Source organism: Nicotiana tabacum, chromosome 10 (genome assembly GCF_000715075.1).
Source record: "Nicotiana tabacum cultivar K326 chromosome 10, ASM71507v2, whole genome shotgun sequence".
Lineage (NCBI taxonomy): Eukaryota > Viridiplantae > Streptophyta > Magnoliopsida > Solanales > Solanaceae > Nicotiana > Nicotiana tabacum.
Window position 1 is genome coordinate 24,651,557 of NC_134089.1, and position 21,224 is coordinate 24,672,780.

The following is a 21,224-nucleotide window of genomic DNA, read 5'->3' on the forward strand; positions in this document are numbered from 1 at the left end:
TTCACCATGAAAGCCGGCGGCATGGACGCCGGCGACCCCATCCTTAACACCATAGATGCTCCTCACCGTCCTGAACCCAAATCCACCAACCACACACTTCGAATCCCCTCCCACCTTCTCAAATCTTCATTTGAAGATTCGAGTCGGAACCTGATTTACACCAATCGACCTCAACTTCACACTAGACAGTCCCCTGACCCCCCTCGTGACCAAACCATGCTTGGTTTGGTCCGAATCTGACCAGAGAAACATGAATCCCAGATCTGATGTTTTGAACCCTAGGGTCCTCGTGTCTGTCCCAGACCCCCCTCGTGACCAAACCATGCTTGGTTTGGTCCGAATCTGACCAGGGAAACACGAATCCCAGATCTGATTTTTTGAACCCTAGGGTTCCTCGTGCCTGTTCCGTGCCTGTTTAAACCAAGAGATTAGGGTCTAATGGACCTTAATCGAAGTGTTTCTCATTTGAGAAACACTTCGATTAAAGTCCGTTCAACCTTGAGAAGGGTCTGTACAACACAAGTTGATTTTTCTGTTTCTTCTTTCAAAGTTCTTAAGGTAAGTTTGCTTTCTCTTTGTTATTCAATACGTGTGTGGTTTAAAGGTCTGTTCGTATGGCCGGATGTCTTGTAATTTGTGTCTTTGAATTTTTATCAACTGTTGATTGTCCACCTTGCCTGCACCCCTTTGTTTGATCGAATGTTTCCTCATTCACTGATAATATGTGTGTATGTGAACTGCCTAATTGATTGAATCAAAATTGTTTGAGTAATCAATCCCCAAGTTAACCTCTGTATTGACATATGCAATCTGACCCCTTGTTGATACTGTTTGATTCTAATCCTTGGCTTTGATTGTGTATGTTGTAACTGGTATAGTCGATTCGATACATGTCGTCAAATAGTTTCTAGCTGTTTGAATGGTAACAGCTTGATTTGTCTTGCTGAACATTGTTCGAATTAAGAATCAACTATAGCTACTTAACTTTGATGTATTTGAATCAGAAATGTAAAGGGGTTGGTTTTGTCTAATTGCAATCTGAATTGATAGCATGTGCACTTGTGCACAACATGTGCATAAAGGCCCTTTTTGAATTAAAATAGTTTGACAGCATGTGCTGTCAGAACACACCCCTGTTGTCCATACCCTGCATTAGTTTAAGAAGTATTAAACCTCACTTAAAAGAGTAAGACTGCCAGGGAATATCATGGGGGGGTTTGTTTATACTTAAATAGCTAAGTGAAATCTGAAAAGAGGATAGCACATGGGAGGGGTGTTCTAATTGTCGAACATGCTGTTAAAGGGTTGATTTTAGGCTTATAAAAGGGAAGGACTTCCATCAGTTTAGGGGAGGATTTTTTGGATAACAACACAGGAGAGATAGAGAGAGAACTAAGAGGGATAAGAACACAGATTGATAATACACAGAGAGAGATACACTGAAAGGGAACATCTGAGAGTTTAAGTTCTGAAAAACAGAAACTGGAAAAGAATTCTTTTTTGATAGCCCAAATAGATTTCAAGACTGAAAATTGACTTTGGATTTTTGAAAGGAAAAGAGATAGTGAGAGGGACAAAAAATACAGAAATCAGAAACTGGTTTTCTTCCTGCTTTTGTTCGATTCTCAGTCTGCTCAACCTGTTCATTCGGTTCTGTTTTCTGTCAAAGTATCAGTTAAGTGTGTTAGTTTGGTTTGCATTGGTTGATTCTCTTGGAATCGAATTGTCTGGATTTCTATTTCTATACTACTGGTCATTGCTGTCATTCTGCCATTTTGCCTCTTGCACTGGGTTTTTGTTCAATTTGCCCTACTGCTATTTGACTGTTACTGCTGCTGTTTCGCTTGCACTACTGCTCAACTGACTCTCTTGCTTTCTTCATTGTAAGCATCTCCTCAGGTACACACTTTGAATCAGTCTGATATAACTGATGTCGCAATGAACATTGAATCGAAAGATCTGAAGAATTTTTTTTTCATCTCTTGCCTTACTTACAGCTTTGCGAATGTTGTTAAAGTTGTATAAATCCTTTAATTTATAGCCTAATAGAGAATACATTAGTAAGTTTGTACTTAATTAATGTTTATGTTGATCTGAAACTGTGGTACTTGATTCGTTTAGAAGCATACAGGATGTAAATACAGTTCATGGAATGTGAAATTATTTAATATGATTGTTAAAATTGAACTCACTCTTTCAGCATGCTTTGAATAGGTAGGGGGCAAATAGCCTTTTTTTTTTAAATCTAGCCAAACATGATACAGTTTTGAGTCACCCAGTTTCGATTTCTTTAGGCAGTTTGTAGGACTAGTTTTGAACATCATCGGTAACATCCTCTAATAAGTAATTCAATTAATCCTGCTTAAGCAATTTAATTCAAATCCGACTTAAAGATGTTGTTCGGATTAAGTGTTGTATTTCGTCAATCTCGCATGTAACTTCTTCGTCTAATTAAAGCATGTTCCACAAGGTATGACGTCTCTCCATTTTATAAACAATTAATCAGAAATTGATAAGGATCCGGTTTAGGCCAAAGCATATACTTGAATTAACATGTATCTTTCTTCTTCTATTTTAGACTGAACATAATAGAAATGTAGTCATTTTAGGGTATCCTTTCTAAAATAGAGACGAGCCTTGCCAAATAAAAAATGCAACATTGCGGGGCCCTCAATAACTAACCATAATAAATATTTTAGAATTCAGGATAGGCCGTTTAGTGAATCTCATTGCCTTCTCCGAAAATAATAACGTGTTAGACTCTTTAGGCGCGGCTTAATTTAACCTTCTTAAACACGGGTGCACATTGATGTGACCCAAATCCAAATCTCAACGGAGTCAAAATGTGTCGACGACCGCGGGTGCATTGATTGTGACGTGGTTCGAGATGCATTTTCACGACGTTGCAATTCTATAAAAATAAATGATAATAATAAAAGCGGTTTAAACTTAATAAAAGCACATAAGTCACAACATGTATTTAAATCAGATATTTAGCCATTATAACAATTTAAGCGACCGTGCTAGAACCACGGGATTCGAGGGTGCCTAACACCTTCCCTCGGGTCAACAGAATTCCTTACTTAGAATTTCTGGTTCGCAGACTTCATTTGGAAAAGTCGAAAATTTTCTCGATTTGGGATTCAAGATAAACCGGTGACTTGGGACACCAAAAGCCAAACCTTTCCCAAGTGGTGACTTTGAATTAAATAAATAATCTCATTTCGAATATTGTCACTTAAATTAGAAAAACTCCCTCGCGCATTCAACCCTTCGGGGCGGGCGCGCAAAAAGGAGGTGTGACAGTCACGACACCCCAAACCCGGACCCGGTCGTGATGGCGCCTCTGGTGAAGACAAGTCCAGTCGACTCATTTCCAATCCGGATTTAAGCAATTAAACAATAAGCATTAAGTCTAAAACATGATATAAATCCAAAAGTAAATAGTGACCATATGAAACAATTCGCAGAATACAACCCAACATAGCCCGATACCGGGGTGTCACTAGTCATGAGCATCTATCAAAATGCTACAAGTCTGAAATGCCTACTAACTATTATAGAATAAGTGATAAAGAGATAGAAATAAGATAAAGGGAGAGAAACACGGGACTGCGGACGCCAAACAGCTACCTCGTGGACTCCGAAGTCTGCCGGGAGCTCTCAACTCGTGCTAGCAAGATCAGCAACGCCTGAATCTGCACACGGGGTGCAGGTAGTAAAGTGAGTACTCTAACTCAGTGAGTAATAATCATAAATAAAGACTGAAAGCATGAAATCACGTAAGGCACATTATAGGCTATAATGAAGCAGTAAAACAGGTAAGAATAGTGATTCAGTAAAGATATGTAAAATCATATAAGTTCAGTTTAAATATCAAGAAATGCCTATTCAACAATTAAACAGGTAAATGACAGACATGTCACGACCCAAAATCCACTAAGGGTTATGATGGCGTCGGACACCACTGTTAGGCAGGCCGACAACAATTTACTAGCAATTTCTCATTTTTTTGTTTATTTTGAAATTAGTTCCTTTAAACAAATAATTAATAAGTAATAAACTCCACTGAATAAATGCGGAGTGCATGAGTATTTACTAGTGAATGAAATAAAATACAGTGACTATCCGGAATACAAGTGGACAGAAATGAAAATACAATGCAATACTCTGAAGGAGACTCTGCTGACTGTGGGGTGCCTCGATAATGCAGCTCAACTAAGTCTCCCTACCAACCATGCCACAATGTGTGACGACCCTAACCCCAAAACCGGTTGTGATGGAGCCTCTCGTGAAGGCAAAGCCAACCAGACCAAAGCAGAACACCTCATTTAAACAGTTAAATATCATAAATAGTTCAAAAACATGATATAATAACCATAATTTGCGGAAGTAACGATAACAACAGTAGAAACCATCCCAACACAGCCCAAACCGGGGTGTCACAAGTCATGAGCAACTAATAAATCCGGATACCGGTCTACTGGATACGAAATTCGATACAGAAGTTCAAGGACGTGAAAATAGTAAGATAAAGGAGGCACGGGGCTGCGGACGCCAATAGCTACCTCGCAATCTCCGAAAACACTACCTGGACTGGGAAGATCAACACTCAGGAGCGGACTCTACGATGCCTGAATCTGCACACATGGTGCAAGGAGTAATGTGAGTACTCCGACTTAGTGAGTAATAATCATAAATAATGACTGAAAGCAAGAAAAAATGTAAAGGCACAAAGTAATTCTATATCAAGCAGTAAAAATCACTTAAAGCAGTAAATCAGTGAAGACGGCAAGTGAAATCTCTTTAAATCAGGTAAAACAGTAATCTAGCAGGTAAATAAAAAGCAGAAATCCACCCCTCGAGCATAGTGTCAATCACTCAGAACAGTATCAGCTCCTCGAGCTCACTCTTATCACCTGGTGCTCATTCTCAGCTCTCGACCCATATATCTCTCATAATAACTGAAATCAGAATAATCGTTGCAGCGTGCAGCTCGATCCGTACATCGCTATGGCGTGCAGCCCGATCCATAAAGATAGTCGACTGTGCTCACTGGGGGTGTGCAGACTCCGGAGGGGCTCCTATAGCCCAAGCGCTATATTGTTGCGGCGTGCAGCCCAATCCATATAAGTATTGTTGCGGCATGCAGCCCGATCCATAACATATATAATATCATCACCATTGGGTTCTCAACCCCTCTCAGTCATTAACCTCACAGCCTCTCGGGCACAATAATAGAAGATAGAGATCTCAACCCACAAATTCCTCTCATTTAGGAATAGTATGACAAAACCAGCTCGAATCATTTAAAATAGAGAGAAATATGACCGAGGATACGATTTTTAACAAGTATAGTGAGGAAAATCAATCAAAACGCCCGAAGGGTTCAAATAGTTGGCACGAAGACCAAATATGGCAATTAGCCCCAAATCATGATGATAAAAAATAAGTTTCAGTCAAATACGCGGTAAAATTATCAGTCGGGACGGACCAAGTTTCAATCCCCAGTAGTAAAAGACCTCACGCTCATCATCGAGCGCGTGTCTCACCTCAATATAGCACTACGATGTGCAATCCAGGGTTTCAAACCCTCAGAGCATCATTTACAATCATTACTCACCTCGAACCAGCTAAATCTCTATCTCGCGACGCCTTTGACCCTCGAATCGGCCTCCACGCGCGTCGAATATATCCAAAATCAGAACGAATACATCACAATAGGCTATGGGAACAAAGCCCAAGCGAAAATAATCGAATTACCACAAAATTCTAAAATTTAGTCAAACCCGACCCCCGGGCCCACATCTTGGAATTTGACAAAATTCACAAAACTCGAATCCTTATACTCTCATGGGTCTAACCATATGAAAATTATCCAATTCCGATACCATTTGGTCCTTCAAATCATCATTTTACATTTTTGAAAGATTTCACAATTTTCTTCCCAAATTCTATCCCAAATCACGAATTAAATGATAGATTCATGTACTCTAGCCAAATTTGAGTTAGAATCACTTACCCCGATGAATTTCTTGAAAACCTTCGAAAAATCGTCAAAATCTGAGCTCTGTAGGTCAAAATATCAAATAAAACCCAAAACCTCATATTTATGGAGTTCCCCACAGATCTCCACCTCCGCGAGCCGCACAAAATCGACCGCGGTCCGCAAAAAACCAGTGCGGTCCGCACAAAAACGACCGCGGCCGCACAGGCTTCCTCTGCAATGATAGGTTTTAGTATTTTGGCCATACGTTTTTTTACAGATGTCTAAATTGTGTTATCTTTATCTTTCTAGACACTAGACAGAAAGGGATACAACTTTCGTTTTTGAATCATCTCAAAATTCCTTGTAGATCAAAAGATATGAGCTTCCGAAGTAGGACCAGCGGAATGTTCTTCACCACGGCCGCACATCATTTTGTGCGGTCTGCACAACACCTACCGCGGTTGCACTTCATTTTGTGAGGTCCGCACAGCACATACCGTGGCCGCACTCCTTTTTGTGCGGACCGCGCGAGTGAGTTCCGAGGCCGCAACCCTTCTGGACCTGCTACAACTATGATTTTCAGCCTAAAACATCCCGGAACCTACCTGGAACCTACCTGGAACTCACGGAACTTCAAACCAATTGTAGCAACACATCCCATGACATTATTAAAACTTGTTCAAAACTTCGGAATGCTCACAACAGTATCAATCACCAATTTAACATAGGATTCAAGCCTAAGAACTCCAAGAACTCTTAAATTATGCTTTCGATCAAAAAGTCCATCAAATCTCGTCCGAATGACCTAAAATTTTGCACACACATCCCAAATGACACAACGAAGCTACTGTTACTCTCGGAATTCCATTCCGACCCCTATATCAAAATCTCGCCTATCAACCAGAACCGCCAAAATATCAACTTCGCCAATTAAAGCCTAAATCTTCTCTACAACTCCAAAACCCATTCCGATCGCGCTCCTAAGTCACAAATTACCCCCAAAGCTAACCGAACCGTCGGAACTCACTTCCGAGCCTTCTTACACATAAGTCAACATCCGGTTGACTTTTCCAACTTGAGCCTTCTTAAAAGAGACTAAGTGTCTCATGTCTTACCAAATCCTCTCTGAACTCGAACTAATCAACCCGATCACATAAAATACGGATAACAAAGTGTAAATAAGCTGAAATAGGGGAAAACGGAGTGGTAACTCATGAGACGACTGGCCGGGTCGTTGCATCCTCCCCAACTTAAACACTGAAGCCTCAAATCGGTGAGGATATCTGCTCTGCATCTCTCGCTCGGTCTGCCAAGTAGCCTCCTCCACGGGCTGACCTCTCCACTGCACTTTCGCTGAAGCTACATTCTTTGACCTCAGCTTTCGAACCTGACGACCCAAAATTGCTACTGGCTCCATATCGTAGGTCAAATCATCATCCAATTGAACTGTGCTGAAGTCCAAAACGTGAGACGGGTCCCCAATATACTTCCAGAGTATAGAAGCATGAAATACCGGATGCACGCTAGACAAGCTGGGTGGAAAAACAAGCCCATAAGCCACCTCCCCGATCCTCTGAAGCACCTCAAAAGGCCCAATGAACCGCGGACTCAACTTCCCTTTCTTCCCAAATCTCATAACACCCTTCATGGGCGAAACCTTCAGCAAGACCTTCTCGCCAACCATGTAGGACACCTCTCAAACCTTCCGATCCGCATAACTCTTCTATCGCGACTACGTTGTACGAAGCCTCTCCTGAATCACTTTCACCTTCTCTAAGGCATCCTAAACCAAATCTGTCCCCAATAACCTAGCCTCGCCGGGCTCGAACCATCCAACTGGAGATCTACACCGTCTCCCATACAAAGCCTCATATGGAGACATCTGAATACTTGACTGGTAGCTGTTATTGTTAGCAAACTCTGCAAGCGGTAGAAACTTATCCAATGAACCTCTGAAATCAATAACACAAGCATGCAACATGTCCTCCAATATCTGAATAGTACGCTCGGACTGTCCGTCCGTCTTAGGATGAAAAGTTGTGCTCAACTCCACCTGAGTACCCAACTCTCGCTGAACAGACTTACAAAATTGGGAAGTACACTAAGTGCCCCGATGTAAAATGATGGAAACTAGGAAACCATGCAATCAAACAATCTCCCGAATATATATCTCTGCCAACAGCTCTGAAGAATTAGTAGTGCAGATAGGAATGAAGTGTGCGAACTTGGTCAGCCGATCCACAATCACCCAAATAGCATCAAACTTCTTCAAAGCTCGTGGAAGTCCAACAACAAAGTCCATAGTGATCCTCTCCCACTTCCACTCAGGAATAACCATCTGTTGAAGTAAGCCACCTGGTCTCTGATGCTCATATTTCACTTGCTGACAATTGAGACACCGTGCTACAAATCCCACAATATCTTTCTTCATTCTTCTCCACCAATAGTGCTGCCTTAAATCCTAGTACATCTTCGCGGCACCCGGATGAATAGAATACCGCGAGCTATTCGCCTCCTCCAGAATCAACTCTCTCAGCCCATCCACATTGGGCACACAAATCCGGCCCTGCATCCTCAATACCCCATTATCACCGATGGTCACATCTCTGGCATCATCATGCTGAACTCTGACCTTAAGGACAAGCAAATGCAGTTCATCATACTGGCACTCTCTGATGCGATCAAACAAGGAAGACCGAGAAACCACGCAAGCCAACACCCGACTGGGCTCCAAATTATCTATCCTCACAAACCGATTGGCCATGGACTAAACATCAACTGCAAGGGGTCTCTCCCCAACTGAAATATATGCCAAACTCCACATACTCACTACCTTTCGGCTCAAAGCATCGGCCACTACATTGGCCTTTCCCGGATGGTACAATATGGTGATATCATAATCCTTAAGCAACTCTAACCATCTTTGCTGCCTCAAATTAAGATCCTTTTGGTTGAACAAATGTTGAAGACTGTGATGATCAGTGAATATCTCACAAGATACGCCATACAAGTAGTGCCTCCAAATCTTCCATGCATGAACTATAGCAGCCAACTCCAATCATGAACGGGGTAGTTCTTCTCATGGGGCTTCAACTGACGATAAGCATAAGAAATAACTCTACCCTCCTGCATCAATACACAACCAATCCCGACTCTCAAAGAATCACAATATACGGTATATAAACCTGAAGTTGATGGAAAAACCAATATTGGGGTTGTGGTCAAAACTGTCTTGGGCTTTTGAAAGCTCTCCTCACACTCGTCCGACCATACAAATGGAGCACTCTTCTGAGTCAACTTGGCCAAGGGCGATGCGATCGATGAGAATCCCTGAACAAACAGGCATAATAGCCTGCCAACATAAGAAAGCTATGAATCTCTGTGGCTGAGGACGGTCTAGGCCAACTTTAAACCACCTCTTTCTTCTTTGGATCAACCTTAATACCCTCGCTGGACACCACGTGTCCTAAGAAAACCACTGAACTGAGCCAAAAGTCACACTTGGAGAATTTTGCATAAAGCTTCTCCTCCCTCAATCTTTGTAATACAACTCGTAAATGCTCTGCGTGCTCCTCCTGACTACGCGAGTACACCAGGATATCATCAATGAATACAATAACGAATGAATCCATATAAGGCCGAAATACACTGTTCATCAAATACATGAACATTGTTGGGGTATTGGTCAGCCCGAAAGACATGACAAGAAACTCATAATGACCATATCTGGTCCTGAAAGCAGTCTTAAGAATATCTGTATCCCTGATCTTCAACTGGTGATAGCTCGAACGGAGATCAATCTTAGAGAACACTCTCGCTCCCTGAAGCTGGTCAAATAGATCATCAATGCGAGGCAAGGGATACTTGTTCTTAATTGTTACTTTGTTCACTTGCCTATAATCAATGCACATTCTCATGGTGTCATCCTTCTTTTTCACAAATAGGACTGGCGCACCCCAAGGTGACACACTAGGCCGAATGAACCCCTTATCTAGGAGTCCCTGAAGCTGCTTCTTCAATTCTTTCAACTCCGCTGGTGCTATACGATACGACGAAATAGAAATAGGCTGAGTGCCCGACAACAGGTCAATACCAAAATCAATATCCCTGTCTGATGGCATGCCCGACAGGTCTGCAGGAAACACATCGGGAAAATCCCTCACAACTAGAATAGAATCAATGCTAGGAGTCTCAGCTCCCACATCCCTCAAAAACGCTAAATATGAAAGGAAACCCTTCCCAACCATACGCTGGGCCTTCAAGAAAGATATCACTTTACTAGGAACAAAATCAGTCACACCCCGCCACTCGATCCGTGGTACACCTGGAATAGCCAAGGTGACTGTCTTAGCATGATAGTCTAGAATAGCACGACACGGAGATAGCCAATCCATGCCCAAAATGACATTAAAATCCACCATTCTCAATAGCAATATATCTATCCAGGTCTCTAGACCCCCAATAGTCACCACACATGATCGGTACACACGGTCTACAACAACAGTATCACCTACCGGGGTAGATACATAAACTGGTAAAGCAAGAAACTCATGGGGCGTACCCAAATAACGAGCAAAGTATGATGACACATAAGAAAAGGTGGAACCGGGATCAAATAATACAGAGGCATCTCTGTGGCAGACTAAAACAATACCTGTAATGACAGCATCTGAAGCAATAATATCTGTCATGCCTGGAATAGCATAAAGACGAGCCTGGCCATCGCCTGATCGACCTCTCCCTCTAGGGTGACCCCTGGCTGCCTGACCCCCACTCCTAGCTGGGTGGGTGGGTGGTGAAGTAACTGGAGCAGAAGTCGAGGGCTGAACCCTCTGTTGAAGCTGACCATCATGAAGTCGAGGGAACTGCCTTCTCATATGTCTAAACTCTCCGCACTCATAACAACTACCCGGTGCTGGAGATGGGGACTATAGGGAACCCCTGGCACCAGAATGACCAGTAAAAGGACCTGGCATGGAAGAAACCTGGACTGATGAGGCACGTAACGAGCTCTGGGCTGGTAGGGCACTGAGTGATGACTGGCCCTGCTGAGATCCATGATGACCATGACCCAAAGATGCCCCACGATACTCTGGACGGGTCGACTAAACGGGCCTGAAAGAACGACCTCTACCATGCTGGAACTGGCCCCTCGAAGGAGCACCATTATAACTGCCCGATCCTCGAGGCCTCTTGGCCTCCCTCTCCTCTTGATCCTGACAACGAACCATCTTAATCTTGCGAGCAATATCAACCACCTCCTCGAACGTAGCACACAACACCCTATCTCGGGTCATAAGAATATGGAGATGATAGTTAAGGCCATCAATAAATCTCCCGATCCTCTCACGATCTGTCGGAACCATCCATGGCATGACGAGCCAACTCAGAAAACCTCGACTCATACTGTGACACAGTCATATCGCCCTGTTGCAACCACTCAAACTGTCTACGCAGCTCCTCTCTGCAGGACTGTGGTACATACTTCTCCAAGAAGAGAGTGGAGAACTGCTGCCAAGTAAGGGGCGCCACACCAACCGGCCTACACCTCTCATATGCCTCCCACCAAGTGAAGACAGCCCCAGAAAACTGAAAAGTAGTAAATGCCACACCACTAGACTCAAGAACCCCTATTGTACGGAGCATCCACTAACACTTATCTAGAAAACCCTGGGTATCCTCGCCCTCAGCACCACTGAATGACGGAGGCTGGAGTCTACCAAACCTCTTAAGACGACACTACTTATCATCCGACATAACTGGCACCACAAACTCCTAAGCTGGTGCACCCGGCTGGGCTGGAGGTACTCCCGGCGTATGAAGTCCCTGCACTACCTGCTCAGGTGTGCGAGCAACGGGGGTCTGATTGCCTCCCCCGGCCTGTGAAGTAGCTGTTGTTGTAGTGGCTGAAACTGCCTGAGCCATGCCAGTGCAAACTGATAAGATCTGTGCCAAGGCCTCCTAAAGACCCGGAATTATGATGGGCACAGCTGGTGCCTGAACTAGTGTTGTTGGAGAACCCATAGCTGGAGCCTGATCCGGAGCTAGGGCAGTTGATGGATCTACAGGTGCTGCCCTTGCTGCTCTGCATCTACCACGACCGCGTCCACGGCCTCTGGTGGTTTTAGCTGGTGGTACTGGTGGTCGTCTACCTCGTCCGGTAGCTCGCATTCTCACCATCTGTGAGAGAATAAGATAACAGAAGTTTAGTACTTGGACCACAAGTTTGCACGACAAGAATTTCAAGAATATGAAGTTTTTCGTAAAGGTTCTGCAGCCTCTCGAGGATAAATACAGACGTCTCCATACTGATCCGCGAGACTCTACTAAACCTATTCATGACTCGTGAGACCTATGTAACCTAGGCTCTGATGCCACAATGTGTGACGACCCTAACCCCGAACCTGGTCATAATGGTGCCTCTTGTGAAGACAAGGCCAGCCAGACCAAAGCAGAACACCTCATTTAAATAGTTAAATATCATAAATAGTTCTAAAACATGATATAATAACCATAATTTGTGGAAGTAACAATAACAACAGTAGAAACCATCCCGACAAAGCCCAAACCGGGGTGTCACAAGTCATGAGCAACTAATAAATCCGGATACCGGTCTACTAGATATGAAATCCGATACAGAAGTTCAAGGACATGAAAATAGTAAGATAAAGAAGGCACGGGGCTGCGGACGCCAACAGCTACCTCGTAGTCTCTGAAAACACACTGCCTGGACTGGGAGGATCAGCACTCAGGAGCGTACTTTATGATGCCTGAATCTGCACAAATGGTGCAGGGAGTAATGTGAGTACTCCGACTCAGTGAGTAATAATCATAAATAATGACTGGAAGTAAGAAAACACGTAAAGGCACAAAACAATTCTATATCAAGCAGTAAAAATCACTTAAAGCAGTAAATCAGTGAAGATGACAAGTGAAATCTCTTTAAATCAGGTAAAACGGTAATCTAGCAGGTAAATAACAAGCAGAAATCCACCCCTCGAGCACAGTGTCAATCACTCAGAACAGTATCAGCTCCTCGAGCTCACTCTCATCACTTGGTTCTCATTCTCAGCTCTCGACCCATATATCTCTCATAATTACAGAAATTAGAATAATCGATGCGGCGTGCAGCCCGATCAGTACATCACTGTGGCGTGCAGCCCGATCCATAAAGATAGTCGACTGCACTTACTGGGGGTGTGCAGACTCGAGCGGGGCTCCTACAGCCCAAGCTTTATATTGTTGTGGCGTGCAGCCCGATCCATATAAGTATTGCTGCGGCGTGCAGCCCGATCCATAACATATATAATATCCTCACCATTGGGTTCTCAACCCCTCTCAGTCATTAACCTCACAGCCTCTCGGGCACAATAATAGAAGATAGGGATCTCAGCCCACAAATTCCTCTCATTTAGGAATAGTATGACAAAAACGGCTCGAATCGTTTAAAACAGAGAGAAACATGACTGAGGATACGATTTTTAACAAGTATAGTGAGGAAAATCAGTCAAAACCCCCGAAGGGTTCAAATAGTTGGCACAAAGCCCAAATATGACAATTAGCCCCAAATCATGATGATAACAAATAAGTTTTAGTCAAATATGCGGTAAAATCATCAGTCGGAATGGACCAAGTCTCAATTCCCAGTAGCAAAAGACCCCATACTCATCATCGAGCGTGTGTCTCACCTCAATATGGCACTACGATGTGCAATTCAGGGTTTCAAACCCTTAGAGAATCATTTACAATCATTACTCACCTCGAACCGGCTAAATCTCTATCTCGCGACGCCTTTTCCCCTCGAATCAGCCTCCACGTGCGTCGAATCTATCCAAAATCAGAACGAATACATCACAATAGGCTATGGGAACAAAGCCCAAGCAAAAACAATCGAATTACCACAAAATTCTAGAATTTGGTCAATCCCGACCCCCGATCCCACATCTCAGAATTTGACCAAATTGACAAAACTCGAATCCTTATACTCTCACGGGTCTAACCATATGAAAATTATCCAATTCCGATACCATTTGGTCCTTCAAATCATCATGTTACATTTTCAAAAGATTTCAAAATTTTCTTCGCAAATTCCATCCCAAATCACGAATTAAATGATGAATTCAATGATAGATTCATATACTCTAGCCAAATCTGAGTTAGAATTACTTACCCCCGATGAATTTCTTGAAAAACCTTCAAAAAATCGCCAAAATATGATCTCTGTAGGTCAAAATATCAAATAAAACCTAAAACCTCATATTTATAAAGTACCCCACAGATCTCCACCTCCGTGGGCCGCAAAAAATCGACCGCGGTCCGCAAAAAACCAGTGCGGTCCGCACAAAAATGACCGCGGCCGCACAGGCTTCCTCTGCAGTGACAGGTTTTAGTATTTTGGCCATAACTTTTGCTACATATGTCTAAATTACGTTATCTTTATCTTTCTGGACAATAGACACAAAGGGATACAACTTTTGTTTTTGAATCATCTCAAAATTCTATGTAAATCAAAAGTTTTGAGCTTCCGAAGTAGGACCAGCGGAATGTTCTTCACCGCGGCTGCACACCATTTTGTGCGGTCCGCACAACACCTACCGCGGCCACACTTCATTTTGTGTGGTCCGCACAGCACATATCGCGGCTGGACTCCTTTTTGTGTGGACTGCGCGGGTGAGTTTTGAGGCCTGCAACCCTTCTGGACCTGCTACAGCTATGATTTTCGGCCTAAAACATCCCGGAACCTACCCGGAACTCCCGGTACTTCAAACCAATTGTACCAACACATCCCATGACATTGTTCAAACTTGTTCAAAACTTCGGAATGCTCACAACAGTATCAATCACCAATTTAACATAGGATTCAAGCCTAAGAACTCCAAGAACTCTTAAATTATGTTTTCGATCAAAAAGTCCATCAAATCTCGTCCAAATGACCTAAAATTTTGCACACACATCCCAAATGACACAACGAAGCTACTGCCACTCTCGGAATTCCATTCTGACCCCTATATCAAAATCTCACCTATCAACCGGAACCGCCAAAATATCAACTTCGCCAATTTAAGCCTAAATCTTCTCTACAACTCCAAAACTCATTCCAATCGCGCTCCTAAGTCAAAATCACCTCCAGAAGCTAACCGAACCATCAGAACTCACTTCCGAACCTTCTAACACATAAGTCAACATCCGGTTGACTTTTCCAACTAAGCCTTCTTAAAAGAGGCTTTTCTTACCAAATCCTCTCTGAACTCGAACTAATCAACTCGATCACATAAAACACAGATAACGAAGCGTAAATAAGCTGAAATAGGGGACAATGGAGCGGTAACTCATACGACTGGCCGGGTCGTCACATCCTCCCCAACTTAAACAAACGTTCGTCCTCGAACGAGTCAAGAAACATACCTGAAGCCTCAAATAGGTGAGGATATTTGCTTCGCATCTCTCGCTCGGTCTTCCAAGTAGCCTCCTCCACGAGCCGACCTCTCCACTGCACTTTCACTGAAGCTACATTCTTTGAGCTCAGCTTTCGAACCTGACGACCCAAAATTGCTACTGGCTCCACATCATAGGTCAAATCATCATCCAATTGAACCATGCTGAAGTCCAAAACGTGAGTAGGGTCCCCAATATACTTCCAGAGCATAGAAGCATGAAACACCGGATGCACGCTAGACAAGATGGGTGGCAAAGCAAGCCCATAAGCCACCTTCTCGATCCTCCGAAGCACCTCAAAAGGCCCAATGAACCGCGGACTCAACTTCTCTTTCTTCCAAAATCTCATAACATCTTTTATGGGCAAAACCTTCAGCAAAACCTTCTCACCTACCATGTAGGACACCTCTCGAACCTTCCACTCCACATAACTCTTCTGTCGCGACTGCACTGTACGAAGCCTCTCCTGAATCACATTCACCTTCTCTAAGGCATCCTAAACCAAATCTGTCCCCAATAGCCTAGCCTCGCTGGGCTCAAACCAACCAACTGGAGATCTACACCGCCTCCCATACAAAGCCTCATATGGAGCCATCTGAATACTCGACTGGTAGCTATTGTTGTAAGCAAACTTTGCAAGCGGTAGAAACTTATCCCATGAACCTCTGAAATCAATAACACAAGCACGCAACATGTCCTCCAATATCTGAATAGTACGCTCGGACTGCCCGTCCGTATGAGGATGAAAAGTTGTGCTCAACTCCATCTGAGTACCCAACTCTCGCTGAACACACTTCCAAAACTGGGAAGTAAACTGAGTGCCCCAATCTGAAATGATGGAAACTAGGACACCATGCAATCGAACAATCTCCCGAATATATCCCGAATATATATCTATGCCAACCGCTCTGAAAAATAAGTAGTACAGATAGGAATGAAGTGTGCGGACTTGGTCAGCCGATCCACAATCACCCAAATAGCATCAAACTTCTTCAAAGTCCATGGAAGTCCAACAACAAAGTCCATAGTTATCCTCTCCCACTTCCACTCAGGAATAACCATCTGCTGAAGTAAGCCACCCGGTCTCTGATGCTCATATTTCACTTGCTGACAATTGAGACACCGTGCTACAAATCCCACAATATCTTTCTTCATTCTTATCCACCAATAGTGCTACCTCAAATTCTGGTACATTATCGCAGCACCCGAATGAATAGAAAACCGCGAGCTTTGGGCCTCCTCCAAAATCAACTCTCTCAGCCAATCCACATTGGGCACACAAATCCGGCCCTGTATCCTCAACACCCCATCATCACCAATGGTCACATCTCTGCCGTCATCATGCTGAACTCTGTCCTTAAGGACAAGCAAATGCAGGTCATCATACTAGCGCTCTCTGATGCGATCAAACAAGGAAGACCGAGAAACTACGCAAGTCAAAACCCGACTGGGCTCAGAAATATCTAACCTCACAAACCGATTGGCCAAGGCCTGAACATCAACTGCAAGGGGTCTCTCCCCAACCAGAATATATGCCAAACTCCCCATATTCACTGCCTTTCGGCTCAAAGCATCGGCCACTACATTGGCCTTTCCTGGATAGTACAATATGGTGATATCATAATCCTTAAGCAACTCTAACCATCTTCGCTACCTCAAATTAAGATCCTTTTGCTTGAACAAATGCTGAAGACTGCGATGATCAGTGAATATCTCACAAGATACGCCATACAAGTAGTGCCTCCAAATCTTCAATGCATGAACTATAGCAGCCAACTCCAATCATGAACGGGGTAGTTTTTCTCATTGGGCTTCAACTGACGAAAAACATATGCAATAACTCTACCCGTCTACATTAGTATACAATCTATCCAAACTCTCGAAGAATCACAATGTATGGTATATGAACCTGAAGCTAATGGCAAAACCAATACTGGGGTTGTGATCAAAACTGTCTTGAGCTTCCGAAAGCTCTCCTCACACTCGTCCGACCATACAAATGGAGCACCCTTCTGATTCAACTTGGTAAAGGGCGATGCGATCAATGAGAATCCCTGAACAAACCGACGATAATAGCCTGTCAACCCAAGAAAGTTACGAATCTCTGTGGTTGAGGATGATCTAGGCCAACTCTGAACTGCCTCTATCTTCTTTGGATCAACCTTAATACCCTAGTTGGACACCACGTGTCCCAAGAAAGCCACTGAACTGAGCCAAAACTCACACTTGAAGAATTTTGCATAAAGCTTCTCCTCCCTCAATCTTTGTAATACAACTTGCAAATGCTCCGCGTGCTCCTCCTAACTACGCAAGTACACCAGGATATCATCAATGAATACAATAATGAACGAATGTAGATAAGGCCGAAATACATTGTTCATCAAATGCATGAACGCTGCTGGGGCATTGGTCAGCCCGAAAGACATGACAAGAAACTCATAATAACAATATCTGGTCTTGAAAGCAGTCTTAAGAATATCTGTATCCCTGATCTTCAATTGGTGATAGCCTGAATGAAGATCAATCTTGGAGAACACTCTCGCTCCCTGAAGCTGGTCAAATAGATCATCAATGCGAGGTAAGGGATATTTGTTCTTAATTGTTACCTTGTTCAATTGCCTATAATCAATGCACATTCTCATGGTGCCATCCTTCTTTTTCACAAATAGGACTGGCGCACCCCAAGGTGACACACTAGGCCGAATGAACCCCTTATATAGGAGTCCCTGAAGCTGCTCCTTCAATTCTTTCAACTCCGCTGGTGCCATACGATACGGCGGAATAGAAATAGGCTGAGTGCCCGACACCAGGTCAATACCAAAATCAATATCCCTGTCCGGTGGCATGCCCGGCAGGTCTGATCGAGATAAGGATTTTAGGTCCAAAATCCTTATCTCAATGAAGTTCCCTTGAAATCCTTCTTCAAAATCGTCCAAAAAGCTTCAAAGCCGACTTAAAAATGGTGGAATAGCTCAGAAATCGCGAAGGAAACAATTTATACTTTCTGGCCCATGGATTTCGCATCCGCGACCATATTCCCACTTCTGCGGTACCAAATTTACGGCCAATAAACCACTTCTGCGATTTTCCCTAAAGCGACCAAAATCGCATCTACGATGCTTGTGCGGTCCCACAACTGCGTCTATGGTTTCTGCCTTCCCAGGCATTTTCCGCTTCTGCGGCCCCCTTTACGCATCTGCGGCATCGCATCTACAGTCCCCAATCCGCAGGTGCGGAAACACAAGAAGCAAAAAATTTGTAGCTTTCTCCAAAAATTCCAAACTCTCCGTCAACCATCTGAAATCACCCCGAGGCCCTCGGGACCTCAACCAAAGGGACAAACATGACCCATAACCTTATTCAAACTTATACCAATCTTCCAAACACCTCAAACAACACCGAATCAACCAAAACACATCGGATTCAAGCCTAAGTTTCCAAAATCTTCCAAATTCTGTTTTTGATAAAAAAACCCAACCAAACCACGTCCGAATGACCTGAAATTTTGCATACACATCCCAAATGACACAATGGAACTACTGCAACTCTCAAAATTCCATTCCGAATCCTATATCAAATCTCACCTATCAACCGGAAAACGCCAAAAATCCAATTTCGCCAATTCAAGACTAAATCTACTCCGGACCTCCAAAACACATTCCGATCACGCTCTTAAGTCCCAAATCACCTCCCAAAGCTATCCGAACCATCGGAACTCACATCCGAGCCCTATAACACATAAGTCAACATCCGGTTGACTTTTTCAACTTAAGCTTCCTCAAAAGAGACTAAGTGTCTCAAACCTCACCAAATCCTTTCCGAACCCGAGCCAACCAACCCGATCACATATAGAACCGATAGACAAAGACAAAGAAGCAAAAATGGGGGAAACAAAGTGGTAATTCATGAGACGACTGGTCGGATCGTCACACTTTATTGGGGTGTTGTGCACCATACTTATATATCGAGAAGGCTATATGGACATTATAAGAAAACTTCACTCTTTCTTCTTATTCTATAATCGTGCAATAGAACTAAGAAATATTTCCTAACTCGTGCGCTATATTAATTGGCAGAAGATGGTGAACACGTGTGGTGGTAATATGAAACGAGAAACTGCTCATATACCTGATGCGGCTTCGGGAGGGGTACTCGCTAGACCTAGGGTCCGACCTTGGAAGGCTGCAAGAGCACAGACTGTGCCAGTTCCAATAGATCCAAGGATGGTCCAAGAGCTCGAGGAAGAAGTTGATGAGGCACCTGTTCCACCTCCAGAACCAAATCACTTGGAAAAGACCCTCACTGATATTAAAAAGGCTATGAATACTTTTGCTAACCTCATGGCTATGCAGAACCAATAGAACCTTCAAGTGGGTATTCAGGCACTCCAACAAGGAGGGATGAGAGCACCAACGGTTGAGGACATGGCACATTTGGCCATGAAATTTGTAAGACTTGAGCCGCTAGTTTTCACTAGTACAAATCCCATTGCAGACCGTCAGGACTTCTTAGAGGAAGTTGAGAAAGCTACTACTTTGCTGGGAGTTAAAGACTATCGAGTGGTTCGATTGGCAGCCTACCAGTTGAAAGACATTGCTGACCTTTAGTTCAAAGGGGTAGATAAAAGTCGACCGGAGGATGCACCTCCAAAAATTTGGGCAGAATTTAAGAAGATCTTCATTAAGAAGTGGTTACCACCAGGAGTGAGAGTCGCCCTTGCGATATTGTTTGAGACCTTAAAGTAGGATACCATGACCGTCCTTGAGTATAACATCAAATTCGAGAAGTTATCCCGTTATGCTCCCCACCTCATCCCCACCGAGGATGAAAATATTGATCGCTTTGCTCGTGGCTTGATTTTGGGCATCAGAAAAGATACGGCTAGTGGGATAAGGAACACTACTTTTACTGACTTTGTAGATCTAGCAATGGATCTCGAGAGGATTCATTAGGAGGAGAGGGCCAACAGGGAGCAGAACAAAAAGGCTCGAATTTTTGGCACTTTCAGTGCAGTGCCTAGTTCGGGCAAGGGGCAAAACAATAGAGGATCATTTGGACCACCGCAGTCTAGGATGCAGACAACTTTCAGTAGCCCTCTAGTGACATACAGTTTAGTTCAAGGAGGCCAGTCTAGGTCCATTCAGAGTGAGCACCGTACTGCACAACAGGGTCAAAGTAGTATGGGTTCTCATCAACATCAGCCTAGTGTTACCAAGGGACCCCGTGGTCCGTGTTATGGATGCGGGTTGACGGATCACATCCGAAAGTTTTGCCCTAATGGGAAACAGGGTTCGAGAGCTCACCCGACACCTTCTATGGATACTACTTCAGCTGCACCACCCCCACCTAAGGGTAATGGGGCCCACAACGGACGCAATGCAGGAAAGGTGCCACAGACAACTGCTACTTCTCAGGAAACTCATCCTCTTTTCTATGTTATGCCTACTCGCCCTACTGTAGAGGCTTCAGATGCTGTCACCACAGGTATACTTAGAGTGTGTGCTCTAGATGTTTATGCTTTTATGGATCCTGGATCTACTTTTTCCTATGTTAGTCTGTACGTTGCTTTAGATTTTGGCATAGAGCCAGAACAACTATTTGAACCATTTTCTGTGTCGACTCCCGTGGGAGATCCTGTTATTGCCTCCCGCATTTATAGGGGTTGTGTGATCATAATCCATGATCGAGAGACTATTATAGACCTCATTGAACTAGAAATGGTTGACTTTGATGTGATTATGGGGATGGATTGGTTATACAAGTGTTACACCCTTCTTGATTGTCATGCTAAAGTGGTCAA